Source organism: Passer domesticus, chromosome 16 (genome assembly GCF_036417665.1).
Source record: "Passer domesticus isolate bPasDom1 chromosome 16, bPasDom1.hap1, whole genome shotgun sequence".
Taxonomy (NCBI): domain Eukaryota; kingdom Metazoa; phylum Chordata; class Aves; order Passeriformes; family Passeridae; genus Passer; species Passer domesticus.
The window spans coordinates 4,489,895-4,506,342 of record NC_087489.1 but is presented as its reverse complement, the minus strand read 5'-3'; the positions used below and the strand labels follow the sequence as shown (position 1 = coordinate 4,506,342).

General features: G+C 45.5%; 1 long non-coding RNA gene across 1 annotated transcript; it reads left to right on the top strand.

Annotated features, from left to right (window-relative positions):
- The first annotated feature begins 9,887 nt into the window (after positions 1-9,887).
- Positions 9,888-11,611, top strand: LOC135282273 (uncharacterized). Its single transcript, XR_010348544.1, has 3 exons — positions 9,888-9,987; positions 10,648-10,734; positions 11,493-11,611. It is a non-coding gene; the product is annotated as an uncharacterized LOC135282273 (long non-coding RNA).
- Positions 11,612-16,448: the final 4,837 nt, after the last annotated feature.

The following is a 16,448-nucleotide window of genomic DNA, read 5'->3' as shown; positions in this document are numbered from 1 at the left end:
AAGTGGGCAGAGGTGCACAGATGGGGTGGGCTGCCAGCCTAGAGCTCCCAGCTACTGTCAGAACCCAGGACATTCCTCTGGCTGCCCTGGATGGCTTGAGACCCTAGCAGGGGACTCAGAGACCTTGGCACTGAGTCAAAGACACCTGTGCCTTCGATTTTAATGGAGAAAATTACCAGCTTTGTGTGAGGACTTACAAGCTATGAGACTTTAAGTAGAATAATTAATTGGTCACAGGGTGAAAAGTAGAATTTTGGGGTTATAAAATGGAGGTTCAGGAGGCAATATGGAGGGATTTGGCTGTGTCCTGTCCTTCCTCCTATTTCTTCTTAGCCTTCATCTTCTGCTGTGATGATGGCACTTTGGATTGGTTTAGAGTAGAGACAGACTGTCCAACTTAGGTGATAGCTATTGGAAAATTATTGTAAATAAAGTACACGTAGTTCTTAGTATAAAATGTTGACACCACCCCAAAGATGGTCAGTGTGCCACAAACCAACCTGCCAGACAGACCTCAGTAGTCAGAAAAAGAATGGTCAGATAAGGAAAATAAACAACCTTGAAAAGTAGAACTGATGCATCTCGGCTTCTTCTTTGGTCACAGGGCTGGAAAAAAGAGACTTTCTATACCTCAGGGTGATCTCGACCCCAGAGACCTCATCAAGCTGCTGCTGGCTCCTCCCCAGGGAGGGTCTCTCTGCTGTCTCCACAGAAGTGACAGGAGGAGCCTGGGCTCTCTCCCCATGCACTGCAAGATATTTTTATTCAGGAAATTCAGCTCCCCTCATTGGGTACCTGCAGGAGGCAGGACTGAAGTGAGAAGGACCCCTTTGCACCATCATCTGTGCCAACAGGGCTGGCCTTGGTGTGGAAATCCAGGGTGCCAGGTCTGCCCTGCCTGTTGAGCAAACACTGGCAGCTGCTGCTGAAATGTTCCAGCTTCCTGTGCTCCAAGAGCCACAGTGCAGCACTGCTGTGCTATCCCAAACCCTGCAGTGATCCACGCTCTCCTTCAGCCTCTGTTGCATTCCCAGAGGTGACAGTGGTGCCAGGATCTCAGCTCAGGGATGGGTTTTTCCTTGCTGGGTGCACAGCTGGAGCTGTGCCCTGCTTGGGGTGAGCACAAGGAGCTTTTTGTGCTATGGGGCAGCTCATGGGAGAGGTGACATTGCTGGGGAAAGACCCAGCACCCCCAGGCACAGCCACAGCCAGACCCCAGGGACAGCGTGGCTGCGACTGAGGGGTGATTTCTGCAGGGAAGCACTGTGGGACTCTTTGGAGCAACAAGGACAAGGACTGAGCCTCCCAGAGCTCTCCCAGGCACTGGAGCATTGCAGCCCCAGAGTGATATCATCAATGAGACATCCTGCTTTATGTAATAATGTGTTTTGTGTGACTCACCCTAATGACCAAAAAACAATCCAGTGGGCCTCCTAATGGAGCTCCTGGTCTTTATGTCCCAGTGCTTGCTATGAATTATTTAAGACATCTGGAGGGATTTGTGAGTAATGAAATCTTTGCTGGTTCTGTCTCACCTCAGATGGCCTCCAAGGTCTGGTGAGCAGCTTTGGTTCTGGTTCAGTCTCTCCGTCACCTGCAGAGCAGCCAGCTTGAAAATTTCTCTGTGTTCTTGTCCTCTGCCTTCACTTAGCTCCTGGCTATGTTTCCTTTGCACTCCCCCAGCTTAAAAAATAAGATTTTCCTTTCAATGCCACAGGTCTGCCTTGGGTGGGCTGAATCTGGGTCTGTCAGAAAGGAAGAGGATCTTATGCAGGGAAATGTGTGTGAGGTGTGCTTAAACACTGCTCACTATTCAAACTCTTGGGTTTCACAGCCCCTCTCCTTTGCAGGTGAGGTCCCAATAAAATCTGTAATGGATGAGCCAGTGTGTGGGTCAGTCCTATCCATCAGCAACCTCAAGGTGGGACAAGTGGGTGGGAAGTATGAGCTACCAAACAGATTTTATGACCAGTTGCAAACCAGGATTTGTATCTGGTGTTTGGGCTACAATATGAACATTTTTTGAAGGAAAGAAAGGGATGAATAGAGGAGGAAGCACAGAACTCTGTAGCTTTGATGTTCTAAGAAATGAGCAGATTAAGCATCTTCATGAGGGAAGAAGCTGGCCACCAGGAGGTTTTGTTAAATTTTTCTTTTTTTCTTTTGTTTTTACTTTTTTTAATTGTTAAAAAAATAACCAACCAACCCCACCAAAAAAAAAAACAAAACAAACAAACAAAAAAAAAAAAAAAAACAACCAAAAAAACCAAAAAACCATCACATTCACATTTTCACCCTTTGCCTTGAGGTTACATTGCACCTCTGGAATCTGAGGTTGTGTGAGCACATTTCTGCAGGCTTGGAACAAAGAGCCTGAAGAGAATGTTGGGAAGATTAAGGATTGCTTCCAGAGCATGGATGTGAGCAGACAGCCAGGATTTCCCAGAGCTAGGAGCTGGTGCAGAGCTTTGGTGCTTTGCAGCAGCTCAGAATGTGCCAGTGGCCAAAGGGAGTAAAACCAAACATCTGCCATCCGTGGCTTTTGAGCAGAGAGGGGAAATCCTCCTTATTCCGGAGATGAGAAGCTGATTAAAAGCACTTCGTGCCCTGCTTTTACTGACATGAGAAAGGCACAGATGTCAGGGTAGAGTTTCTATTTTTAGGAGCCTGCCCAAGATTACAAGTCTACAACAGAGCAAAGGAGAGGGAGCCAGCCTCTGATGCAGGAAATGAATTTAGAGGGGGGCTGAGTGAGTTTTATGGGGCCAGAGTGAAGGGAGGGGTGTTACAGTGCTGCCATGGGTGGGATCCTGCCACAAACCCCTTGGGTTCTTGGCCCTTTCTCTCTTTTGGTACACATTGCCCTAATCCCTAAATATCTAACCTGTCAAATGCTCAAAAAAGCAGTTTAGGGGAAAACTTTGAAACACCTGTTCTTGCAAAGCAGTGGCTGTTGCAAGTGGGCAAGTTAAGCAGGTGTGGTGAGATATTTTTATCCTTTTTCCCTGAGTAGGAGGATTTCAGAACACTTTAAAAACAGAACCAATGATAGTTTTAAGCTCAAAAATTCAAATACCTCAGAATTTTTTTAAAGCCATCAGAGGCCAGATCTTTAAGGTCCAAGCCTTTGTCTCACATTTAATGTCACAGAGGAGATTTTAAACCAGAAGCCAAGGGGGTGTGAATTGTCAAAGTGGGTGGTGGGGGCATATCCTGGATGATGGTGTGGCCTTTGGCAGTGGTTATGTCTCACTATTAGTTAAAGCCTGAAGTATTTTTAATTCCAGCAGATGTCAAATCAGGAAGGGTGGTAAAAGCTGCTATTCCATCTCAGCTTTCCTGGTGCTCCTGAGTCAGGGCTGGCAAAGCTTGAAGGAATGACTCCTGCAAATACCAGGCCTTAGTGGATTTAATCAGACATCTTCCCATGAACACCTTCTCACTCCTCCTCTTGTAAAAAAAAAACCCAAAACCTTAAGAACATTATTCTATCTTTGCATGCACCATTAAAAGGAACACAAATAATCACGTTAACAAGATTTATATTTATTCCTGGTATAAATTTCCTCACTAGAGAAGTTAATCTCTTCAACAGACTGCAAAGGCTTTGTCCAGCAGATTGATGTGCTTTGTGAATTACCAGTTCTTAGTCAGAGGATGACTTGGCTCTGTTTCCCTGAGAGCAACAGAAACATATGGGATATGATGGGAAAGAAATTTTATAAAGGAACCTGAAGTCTCTAAGAACACCATGATTGCTAATTCTTCCCAAGATGCAAAGTTTAAAAAACAATTAGATGGAGGCACAAACTGTGCTGGCAAATCCAATTCCATGTGCACAGTTTTGTCTCAGCAACTGTAAATTGGACGGTGAGTTGAATCCTCCCCTGTGGAAAAGGAGAAAGCACAAAGGCTTCTGCCCCTCTCAAATCCTGCTTGTCTCCTGGTGCTCACAGAGGCCTCATTAATGAGGTATTTAAGCGTGTTGCAATCATACTGCAGCCCAGGAGAGCAGGCTCATTTTGCAGCACAAACTGGAGCGCAGGAGCTGTGTTAACACTTCCCTGGGCTTGGCTGGCCTGGGAGCTGCAGCCTGCAGCATCCCAAACCTCAGACCTGCTGGGCAGGCTGTGCTGCAAACCCCATCTGCTGCCCTGCAAGGCAACGAGGCCCTTGGAAGGATCCTTCTGAGAGCCTCGGGTGGTTTTATCTCACCTTCCCCTCACCAGGTGACTTACAGAGCTGGCAGGTGGGGACAGGCTCAGCCCCCGTGCCTCTACCCAGGCAGAGAGAAATCTGTTCTGGCTGCAGACTCTTTCTCCATAACTATTTTTATCCCCATTTTATGGCTCTAGGTAGCAGAGAGTAAGAGGGTGTAAAATAACTTTACCATAACTGAGAATAAGGTTCCAGAGATCCTAAGAAGTCTGTTAGCAAACTCACTGATGTGTGGTAATTAGAGGTGCTTAAGTGTTTGTGTATGTGGATAATGCAGTTTCTGTAAAAATATAATCTTCCATGAAAAAGAAAATATTTAAAATCAAATCAATGCATTGACTTTTCTCTTTCATCCAGAAGATTTAAATGAAACATATCATTCCAGTCTAATGGATCCAGATCAAACTATCTTGGCATGTTAAGCCAAATCAAAACATGTCATTTTCAGTGAATTCAATATCTCTTTGTGTTTGCCAGAGCTGGTTCAGTTGCTGCAGGAGCTCTAGGTCAGGTGTTCTGTGATGTCCCTCTGCTGCCTGAGAGTGTGGTGGCTCCTGTCTCTCCCTGGCTTGGTCCTGCAGGCAGGACAGAGGGACAGGCAGGTGTCCCTCCAAGCTCTGCTCTGCTGGGGAGCTGGGACACAGTGTGTGGGTGAGGGCTCAGGAGGAGCCCAGCTGCTCAGCAAAGCAAAACTTCTTGATTGATGCAGGTAGAAATGTTTCTAAACAAAATACATCCATTTCTGATGGATGGGAGCTCCACTTTGCAATATTCTCTAACCACTCTTGCCTATGACTCACACTTGATTTGCTTTTTCTTTAGGCAGAATTCCCCCTGTGCTACACCTTGCTGTGCTCTGGGCTGAACCAGACCAGGAGAGACCTCTTAGAAAAACCCCTTTTGTTCTTCTTTGCAAATCCTGAAACATTTTCAGGATCCACATCTGAACTCCTTTCCTCTCTTAATCTCCTAATTTGCAAATCTTCTCAGGTGCTTCAGTAGCTGGAGGCTTGCACAGGTACTTGAAGCCACACCACTGCTAACAGGGGGGTAACAGACCAGAAGGGACAGTCTATGTGCATCCTATAGACTGACAGCAGATCTACCTCTAAGCCACTTCCTCTGAGCGAGCCAGAGCCTCTGGATCTCCAGGAATTTACATAAATATAAATGTGAAGCTCGCTGTGAATGAATTAAGTTGACTGAATCCACCTAATTAGGCTTTTCCTGCACACATTTGTAAACACTGGTTGTGCTCAAGTGAAATGTCAATTGACTCTAACCCAAGCTTTGCCCCCAGTGAGCAGCAAAGCTCCAAGGGCTGCCCACAGGTCCTGATTTTGTGCCCCAAACTGCAGCATTAAAGCTGTGAAGGATTGGGGTGGTTGACAAACACTCAGAGTTTGCCTGAGTAAATGAGTAATGCTGATTTTCTCTCCCAGGCCCACTGGGTGCTGAGTGTGATTAAAGTCAAGTCAGGAAGGACTGCATGCTATTAATTCTATCGAGGAAATCTCCTGCTTTATTCATTGGATGTATATGGCTTTTTCTAGGGGGAGAGGAAATAGAAAAGCACCTTTGGTTGTGCTGTAACATCTGTGAGTGCAGCTGGTTCTTTTTCTATGTGTTCCACTTATTATGTGCAATTTGGATGTTTTCTTCTCCAAACTCAGATTAAAAATAAAAAAAAAACCAGCTCACCTCTAAGGAGAAGAAACTTTCAGTGCTTGTTATTACCAGGGCAAAGGCCTCACTCCTTTGGCAGAGGCAGGAATGGCCCCTCTCCTGTTCAGCCTGGGCTGCAATATCTGCTGTTATTTGTCAGCCTGCGTATAATCAGGTAATTTTGTGTAATTCCTATACTTTCAATCAAATCTGGTGAGCAGATGGCAGGATTCAAGCCCATAGATTTTGTGTAATGCCACAGCCTGACTCCAGACCCAAAGGCAGCACAGTCGCTGTGCTCAGGGCAGAGCTCAGCTCCCCTTCTGCCTCTGCAGAGTGGGCTTGGGCTTGAGAGGCTCCAGGCTGGGGTAGGGTCACCCACCAGCAGCCTCTCCTGGGTGGAAATGAGATTAAACACCTTCCCTGTTGTCAATGGCTGAAACCACCTCTTGGTTTGAGGACCAAATACATGGGGATGGGAGCAGAGATGTCCAGGGTTTGTAAGAGCTTTGCTCTGCCTTGATTCCTAAGTTTGACCAAGAAATGTGACGGTGCATGTCTTATTTCTCATATTTCTCCTGACTCTAAAGAGCAGCAGCACTCCCACACCAAAGGGGATGCAAAGCTTAACCCACAAATGACCATGAAGTGGTTTGCTGAAGAACAGAGAGGAAATGTAAAATGTTTGGTTTTGGCCAAGATTTCAGCATCCCTTTCCAGACAGCTTGCCCAAAATAATATTTTGCTGTTACAACAGAGGAAGCCTTGTGTGTGCTGGAGGAAGGCAGACCAGCTCCTCCTGGGAGTGCATCTCCACCAGCCTCCTTTGGGAAGCACAGCCTGGCATGTTTGCTGCTCCAGAGCTGGGCTTTAACAGCTGAAAATAAAGGATGTTTCCTCTCAGCCTCACCTGGCTGCTGCCTGAGCCCTCCCACTTGCCCCTGGGTTCTCCCAGAGAAACAATCTGGGAGTTACCTGCAAGAAAGAAAACCTGAATATATCAGTGTTGCACAAACATTAGTGACACCCCAGGAGAATTTCACCATGGATGAGATTAATGCACAGCGTGTGGAAATTTTCCTTCCCTCTTCCCATTTGCTTGAGAATTTCTCTTTTTGGTGCTGTGGCAGCTGGGGAAATGCAGCCAGTGCCAGAGAGAGCACTGCTGTTTCAGGGGAGTGGCACAGCAGGACCAGGGGCCTCTGAGCATTGCAGGGCTGCCATGGAGGCAGCAGAATTTTTGAGGGAATCCCTGGGGTGTGGTGAGACTCATCCTCCTCCCCAAGCTGAGCTGCTCATTGCTCTGTGGGAGCTGTGCTGAGGCACTTTGTCCCAAGCATGGATGGGTCAGTGATTGATGCTTTCTGCTCAGTTAGGACTGAGAGGGACATAGAAGGTTTCCTGGAAGAACTCTTAGCTCCTGCACAGGTGTACATTGTTCTGGGGTGAGCAGAGCTGATAAATGAGAGCACACAGATGTACACAGGTGTATCTGGGGTGCTTGGGTGCTGTGATGCCTTTTGTATGGACACTCCCCTGGTGTCTGGCTGGATCAAGGCAGGAGGAGAGCTGTTCTCTGCACCCATGGCCTCTAAGCTTGGGAGCTTGGTGGGCAAAACTTAACCCAACTATTGGAAACATTGCCCAGGGAGAGAGAGACTTTTGTGTGGTGGGGAAAATGACAGAATCCAGGAGGGAGACAAGCATGTTCCTCTGCAGCTTTTGTGGCACGTGCTCACATTGGCACAGGTGATCCTCGTGCTCCCTGTGGCTGCTACCCTGACACGGGTGGTGGAGGACTGGCAGTGACCAGTAACTCCAGTGCTTCCTTGCTTCTCCCTCCCTCCCTCCTGCAGCTGTGCAGATGGGAGATCCCCTCCCAGCTGGGATAGGCATTGTCTCCCTGTGCAGGTTCCTCAGGTGCAGCACGGACTCAAGCTTGTCTGAACCTTGATGATAAGCTCTCCTTGTTAAAAGCCATTATATTTGCTACTAGCTGAGGATAATTCTGACTGACTACAGCAGTTCTCCTCTGCATGTAATTGAATTCATATTCATCATAAAGCAATGAAAAATAAATTGTGTGTGTGTTTTTTTTCCCCCTCATAAAGCAAGGCATGCCGCTGGCTCTGCCTTCCCTCTAATCTTCCCCTCTGCAACCTATTGTAATAGAATTCATGGGAACAGAACAGCCAAAATAGATTGTGAGGTTTTGACCCACCTAGCAGAAAGTGAGTTTATTTCAATGCCAAGGAGGAATTCATTAATTCAGTTGGCTTCAAGGGAAGGCTAAAACCTTAGCTTAAGATTCCTCAATACCAGAGAAAGGTGCTGGCTTGGTTGTAGGCTGACTTTGGTGGTGTGGCAGAGGACCTGTGCCTCAGGTTGTGGTGGGAATTGCCAAATGCACTACAAATCCATCAGTCTGAGCCTAAATTCTTAAAGAATTAGTGTTCCTGTTAAAGTTTGTTTGTTATTCTGTGACTGTCTGCTGTCCCTGGGGCAGTGACATGAGAGGGGAACTGGTGTGGGGCTACGGGGATCAAAATTTGAGGTCACTGCTGTGCCAGCTGCTCACTCCTGTGCCTCATCCTGCCCTGCAGCTGGTGGCTGCCATCATGTTGGTCTACTGCAGAGAAGTCCTCAAGGCAGATATCAAAATATCCTCTCTAAATTCTTTTAGAAACCTTTTAGTCTGGGCATCTCACAAATGGCAGATTTTTGGTGGGAAGCTGGTCAGCCGAGCCCATCATCTCCCCCCCATCCATATTTACCTTTTCCTTTTATTTTCCTCTCTTTGATAGGATCCAGAAGCTGGGAGCTGATGGTGCCTGTGAGCAGAGCTGCTGCTGAGGCCTGTCAGAAATGCTCTGACAGGAAAAAAGCAAGGTTTTCTGCAGCCCCTGGCTTGCTGCCAGCTGTGGGATCGCTGCCTCACAGGCAGAGCAGACCAGACAGTCCTAATGCACCAGAAAATTAGTGAGTTTTGTTCAACAAAGGGTCTAAATGTCTCTCTAGTTAATTAATAATTTCATTATGGTGAAATCATTTATTACATTTTAATACTGAAAAGTGTTGCTTCTGCAGCTCTTGGAATGAACATTAAGAGAAGAAATAAGGGGGAACTTGTTGCTGATGGGTTATGGGAGTTGTGTGAGTGAGCAGCAGAGCAAGAGAGGTTGTGGCCATAGAGATTCCTCTCTGATCAGTCCAAACGATGGAACCTGACCAAGAAATGGGATGAAGAGGGTTGGTACACAACTGTGCCCCAAGACAATACAAGCAGCACCCTCCTCTGGGGACCTTGGCACTGGGTAGTTTGCTCTGGTGCCTGTGTCATATCTGAGGGGAGAGATGAGGCTGTGAGGAAATAACCACTGTCTGCAACTGTTAAAATAATTAATCTATCTTCTGCCTTGTGAGGGAAGTCAAGAATTAAAACCTGGAAAGGGAAATTTGGTGCATAATGCAGTAACTCTGCTGGGCATTTGACAATCTTTAGAAACTGGAAGCCTATTTTTGATGACTGTTCCTTGGAGTATCATATTAGGCACAAATACTCTGTGTTTCCACCCTTTCAGTTCTGATATTTTTTGTAGCTCAGTAAACATTTGCTGCTGGAGATAGGAGTTGTCACATATGATCAGAAAAGCAGTTTCCTTGGGTCAGAACATTTTCCAGGCCAATAGAGACAGTTCAGATGCCAACAGGTATAACCCAGAGAATCAAATTAAATTAAGTGCATTTTTGATATGAGTATGATCCCATGGATCCCACTGTGAGTATCTTTTCATTTCCTGACAATATCCCTCTTTTCTCCTTAGAAATTGGGCATTTCCAGCACTGCTAGGAACCAAAGTGTGACCAAGTAGAAAATCCAAGTTGAATTGATGATTGAGCTGGAAAAAGAAGCAGGAACTCTGTTCCTCCAGAGCATTGCAGGAGAGGGAATTATCACAAAATCCTGTTTGTCTGTGGCTTTCTGAAGTTTATTGCTCAGGAGACAGAGTCTTCCCACCTGGATCTTCCTCTGAGGCCACCAGAGATAGGAAGAAAAAGAAAGGTGAAATATCCAAGCTGCTGCTCCCATCCCTCCTGCAAGGGGTGTGTATCCTCACCTGCCATCCACCCTCCCTCTGAACCCCAGAGCTGCTCGAGAGGAAAACCAGCACTTCTTGTCAGCTGCTGGAGCTGATTGCATCCCTGATCTGCCTGGTCAGCCCGTGAATCCCCATCCCTGCTCCCCCAGTTAATCACCGCTGCCAATCAGCGCTATTGAGGAGAGCAACAATACATTTCAAAGCTCAATCACCTTCATAATCCTCTCACTGTGAGCGCACGCATCTCCCTGGAGGGCGGAATTACTGGCAGGGGAGTGCAGGGTGGATTTGCAAGGGAAATGTTCCCTCCCGGGTGTGGGGCTGGTGAGCACACACATGACTAACACGGGAGTGTGTTTGGCTCTTAAAGGTGAGCTCAGTGTTGGGCTCAGCAGGTGTGCACACGGCAAGCTCTGCATTTGAACAGAAATGTGAGAAATGGGCTCAAAACCACAGTCGTGTCCCTGTGCCACTGGTCAGTGTTCAAATGCACTCAGTGGGTGGAGAGGGCTCACATGGGGATGAGCTCCTGGTAGTCCCTGTGCTGGATGCTCTTCTTGGTGCTAAATCTCACAGTCAACTTGTGCAAGCTACTTCCTTTCGTGGTGGTTTTTTTTGTTTGTTTGTTTGTTTGTTTTATTTTTTTAAATTTTTATTTATTTAGCAGTGACTGGAAGAAATCTGAAGAATTCAAAGAATCTGCCTGGATGTGTGGGAATGGTTGGTCATGGGACAATCTATTCAAGTCCAGGTAGATGCTCTTGTCTGGAAAATTAATCCACAAACACCAGAGGTTTATGTCCAAAATGGAGACAGAGGAGTCCTTTTACTTTATTTGAATAAAAGGAGAGGCCATGGGGCATTCCCCTGGGGTCTCAAATTTTTGAAGGACGCAGCCTCCTTTTTATCCCAATTTCCCAGCCACATTTCTCTTCCCTCTTTCCCCATTGGCTGAGGTACTTGAGAGGTTCAAATGTCTGACACCAAAGATTTCCCTCTAATGTATAGCCCTCCCTTTTAATTTTTAATTCTTATGGAATTTATGGTTTTGGCCCGTTGTTTCTTTCATCTTTCAATATCCAATTTCATTTATCACCAAAGCTACAGTTTGTTTGTAAAGGCAAATATATTTTTTCCCATTCATCAGTCAGTGGAATCCTTCTCATTTTTTCTTTTATCTCTCAGTGCTGGTTTTATCTAGCAGCAGACCCACAGCTTGTTTGTAAAGACAAGTCCATCACTCCTCTCACTCTGGCAAGGTGAGGAAGTCCCACTGCACACCCTCCATCTCCCCACCTTATCCCACCAAAAAAGCTCTCTGAAGGTTTGCACTTCCCCATAGAAATTTTCAGTTTCAAGAAATAGGAATTTTCCTGCAAAAACCTCTTCAACTGAAAAATTTCCAACTCTACTAGCTGTCCACTCATTCTCTCCCAGCTTTCCCTCTCCTTCATCCCTGATGATGTGCAGCAGGCAGAGACAAACCCCCTTGGTCTCCATGCTCTGCAGGGATCCAGCTGGCACCTGTCACGAGTCCCACCCTCACTGTGGGGACAGCACAAGGAGCAATGTCACCCCACAGCCCTGTGATGGCATTCCTTGGATCATTAACTCCTGACCAGCACCACCGTGCAGGACTGATGGTAAATGTGCTCTGCTGTGATCCATCACCCCAGAGTTTAGGTGTTCATTGCAATCTGCCTCTTATCTAGGCCACCAGCCTGTAATTTTAATCCCAAACATTTGGGTGTGTAATGAGGCAATGCTTTTCTGTCTTACATCCTGGTGTAACCTGTGATTTATAATGTGCTGGAAATACAAAATCAAATAAGAGGGAATAAAAATAAATAACTGCAGGCTTTTGCCCTTTGACACATAAAAAGTTTTGTGATGACTTTAAGGTTTGCAAGAAAAACCAACTGAATGTCTGCATCTGTGTATTTCAGGTTTTCTACATCTGTGTAAAGGTGATTTTCAAGGGTTTTTTGTCTGATGTTCCACAAAGCAAATCCTGATATGCACTGACCCAGAGGGAATGCTGTGAGCATGATCAAATCCCAGTAATTTCTGTCTTTGATTTACTAAGACAGACTGTAAATACAATTCCTTGCATTCCCATGGACCAGATGCTGCTCCTGGAGGCTGTGGGCAAAGGTTTCACTGTCCCTGTCAGTGATTTCTGGGCAGACACAGCTGTGCTGGGCTCAGACTGTGGTTGTGGAGCCCAGTCCTGAAGCAGGGGGTGTTTCATTTCATTTCATTTTCAGGGTGTAGAGGCTGCTCCTCCTCTTGAACAATGTGATTGCCACAACACACCTCAGGGCCCCGTGGCTGTGCAGGCTGATGGACTGTGGGATGTGTCACAGGATCCCAGGATGGTTTGGACTGGAAGGAACCTTAAAGCCCATCTCATTCCACCCCCTGGCATGGACAGGGACACTTTCCACTGTCCCAGGGTGCTTCAAACCCCATCCAACCTGGCTTTGAACACTTCCAGGGATCCAGGGGCAGCCACAGCTGCTCTGGACTACATGCTCAAGCACCTCCCCACCCTCACTGGGAAGAATTTCTTCCTAATATCCAGTCTAAACCCATGCTGAAGCCATGCCCCCTCATTCTGTCACTAATGTTCTTGTAAATAGTCTCTCTTCCTCTTGCAGCTCCCTTCAAGGCTGGGGAGGAAGGCTGAAGAAGAGGGAGCTACTGGAAATTGTAAAATCTGCACCAAATCAGGAAAGTGCCCCATAGGGAGGAATGTCATTAGGAAGAATGTGGAGATTCTGGGCACTGTTCCAACAAGGAACAGGAGAGCATCTGTGCCAGGCAGTCTGGCCAAGAGAGGACAAAGGCAGGCAGGATCAGCACCACCAGTGAGTTCACAGGCAAACGTGGGCCTATAAAGTGCATCCTGAAATTCCTTGTGCCATAAGGCATGTGCAACACACCTGAAAGAGCTGCAGGGCCTCAGCAGAGCTGCTGAAATCTCACAGCATCAGCCCTGGGGTCATGGACCAACCCTTGAGGCAGTGAGGGGGTTTGAAGTGGGGTTTGAAGCACCACCCATGCTGCTCTGATGTCTTCAGTAAGTTTGGGGGAAATATCCATGTTTGCCATGGACACCCCCTGGTTTAGCAGGTGTGTGGGCAGGAAGAGTGTAATTGTATTGTTTATTTTTCCTAAAGAATATACATGATTAAAGTTGAGCTGCCATGAGAGAGTGAGCAGAGAGCAAAACACACAACACTTTGGGATTTGAGCACTGGGAGAAGAAGCCAGATTTCCTTTGAGAATGACAATGAGGAGGAAAAGTCAAAGTACCGAGATGGAAACAATCGATGTTACGGATTTTAAACTAGCAGGAAAAGCAATAAACTTCTTCCTTTTGGCTGCTTGTCCAAGCAAGCCACTTTGGATGGAGGGTTTCCCCTGTAATGAAAATTATATGATCTCATCTTGGAGACTGGAGTGATGTAATAACCGTGTAGGGACTGTTTTAATGTCTTTCATGGGTCATTGAAAACTGCCTGGCAAATTGGATCATGGACTACAGGGAACACTTCTGCTACAGCAGGAAAATGGTCTGGATATAACAAGTGACCGAAGGGTTTTGAAAAATCCTACCATATGTAATAGTTGCTGGTTTCAGCCATAAAAATATACCTTTTATTTTCCCTCTCTTATTTTTTTGTTGTCTTTTAATATAGTCTTTCCTTCTCATTCAATAACCCTTCTTATACCTTAATTCTCCCTCTATATTAAGACCTGACAATCCATTAAGGCAAATCCTATATTTTGAATTGCATCTAAATTGATGGTGGAACATGGACTGCCTGCCTCAAAACCACTTCCATTCTCTTCTGCTGGAGATTAGATGGATTTTCTTTCTGAAAACAAATGAAAATTTTGATTATATGTGTCATTCAAACTGCAATTCCATCTTATTAAATGGTTCCAGGCAGTTGGTGCTGGGAGCATTGTAATAAGGACTCCAACATCTGAGACTGTTTGGCTGAATCAGTTGGCCAATTTCATTCTCTTTGTCAGGAAATTCTGGCTGTGGCAAAGTGTGCAAACTGAAAACCACATGAAAACACAATGAAAATAAGTGGTTAATGATGTGACTAATATTTAAAGTGGTTTAGGATGGCAGCTGTTCCTTTCTGCAAATTTCAATGCCTCAAGGAAAAACATTCTTGGACTTCTTTTTTTAGTGTACACCTTGGTGTTACAGCATCATTCATCTTCCCTCTCTAACATCCCAGATATCCCTGAAGTCATTGACAAAGGAAACCAGACATGAAATAAATGCTGGCTTAGACTAAAAGATTTCATTTCAATTGTGCACTAATCTTTTTCTATTTTCCCCAAACAGGTGTCATTTGTCAGCAATATCCAAGGAAGGATGTGGGCTTTGCAGTCTTCATTTTTAGGCATGGAGGCCTTGAGAGGCACCCAGCATCCTGGGAAAGTCCTGGCTCCACACAGCACCAAAGGAAGGCTCCCTCTGATCCCAGGTGGATTTTCTTAGACCTGCTTTTCCCCATGCAAGCTCCACAGCTTGGACACTTTCCTGAGGAAAGTACTTCCATCTCCATATTTAAAATAGCACCAATCAGGCTTGTTTTAATTCACACATAAATCTTTTTATTTCTCATAAATCCCTTCATTTCAGTCAATCCCCAAATCACTGAGGAGCTGTCTGGGGTGTGCTTTATAGAGCACCTGCTGCATGAAGGTTAATGTGTGGAGAAGACCAAGATTCATAGAGGGAGAGCAAACAGCAGCACAGAAATACTGCAGGTTTGTGGAAGTCAGATTAAAATAAAATAACACTAATTATGTTAGTTTGCATGGGCCAGCCCTGTCCTTTATTTAGTTCACTGAGCTGAAAGGGAGGCAGGATTTTTTCTCGTGTTTCTTTTTTGCCCAAATCTGATCCTTAATGAATGTGAAATTGAACCTCTGCTCCTGAGAGCTGCAAACAGCTGAGTACAAAGGGGGTGTGCAACACCCCAGCCTGGGGCAGGGGTTGAGTTAAGGGGTCTGGAGACACCAACAGCACAAAATCCTTTACAGACTGGTCTTGTGGAAGGTGTCCATGCACACATCAGGGAGGTAGAACCAGATGATCTTTAGGGTCCCTTCTAACCCAAAGTATTTTGTTATTCTAGGATTCTACAGTGTCACTTCTTCTTTATTATTATTATTTCTTTGCAATTTATTTTATTTCTTTATTATTATTTCTTTGTTTAGTTTATCTTTTTTTTTTTTTTAATTGAAACATTTAGTCTTTCTTTCCAGATCACAAAACATTCTGATTTGGAAGGGATCACCAGATCCAGGTCTCAACACTGGTGTTTTTAGCACCACCCTTTAACCAGCTGAGCAGATCTCAGCTAGCTCCTGCCTGGAACCTGCACAACACCCTCCAGGTTAAAACAAAGGGTTTTTTTCCCCCTACCAGCTCTGCCTTCCCCAAAACCCCTCCCCAGAAGCATCTCTGTGCCAGCAGTGTCAGAACAGGCTGCACAGCATCAGCTGCTGCCGACACAAAGGTGCGATGCAGAAAGGAGTTTAGAAACACCTGCCTTGCTACTCACTCCTCTCTCTGCTCCAGGCAAAGGATGATTTTTGGGAGCATTTAGCGTGGTTTGAGTAAAATCCCGTCAAGAAGCCAGCAGAGGGGGCAGCTGCCACTGCTGCAGAGCCCCGGCGAGCGGGTGCCAGCCCGGCACACGCTGCTGCTGGTATTTATAGCTCTCTACCTATACTTATGTGAGTGGGGCTAATTAGTAGATGGAATTAGCCTACTGCTCTCGGCAGCATAATTGTAAACAATTTCCCGACGTTTCACTCCCCGAGTAATGAGTTTCTCCTGGAAATACAAAAGATGAACTAATGATAATCTGGCAGTTTACAGCAGGAGGACAAACATTAATTATATGGGATTACGATGTGATCCTCCAATTTGAGTCAGTTTGGCATTTCTAAACAGAGTTGGATCTTAAGAGTTCTGTGGACACTTGTCTGAAGCATTTTATCTTCTTTTTTTCTTTTTTTCCCCCTGGTTTCAAGCTGTCTTTAGCTTTATCTTTTATCCACAGATCTAACCACCATCAGCTACTTTGAGGGAGAGCTGCTAGGCCAGATTTTTTTTTATAAGGCAGTGGTATAATTGTGCATGAAAAATATGTACAGTATTAAGCTTATTTTTCATTTAAAGATGACCATGTCAGGAGGCCAGATCACTGCATGTCCAGGGATGTAGCTCAGCTTTGATTGCATTTATCATGGAATCATTTAGGTTGCAAAAGACCTTTAAGATGATTGATAAGCTGTAAGCTTAAATATGGGATGTGGGATTTATTAAGGTCAGAGCTGAAGAGTGGTGCAAATAATGGTGGGATTATAAAATATTCACTGAATAAGGTCATGTCAGCAAACTGGGCTGTATATCTGTGTTTG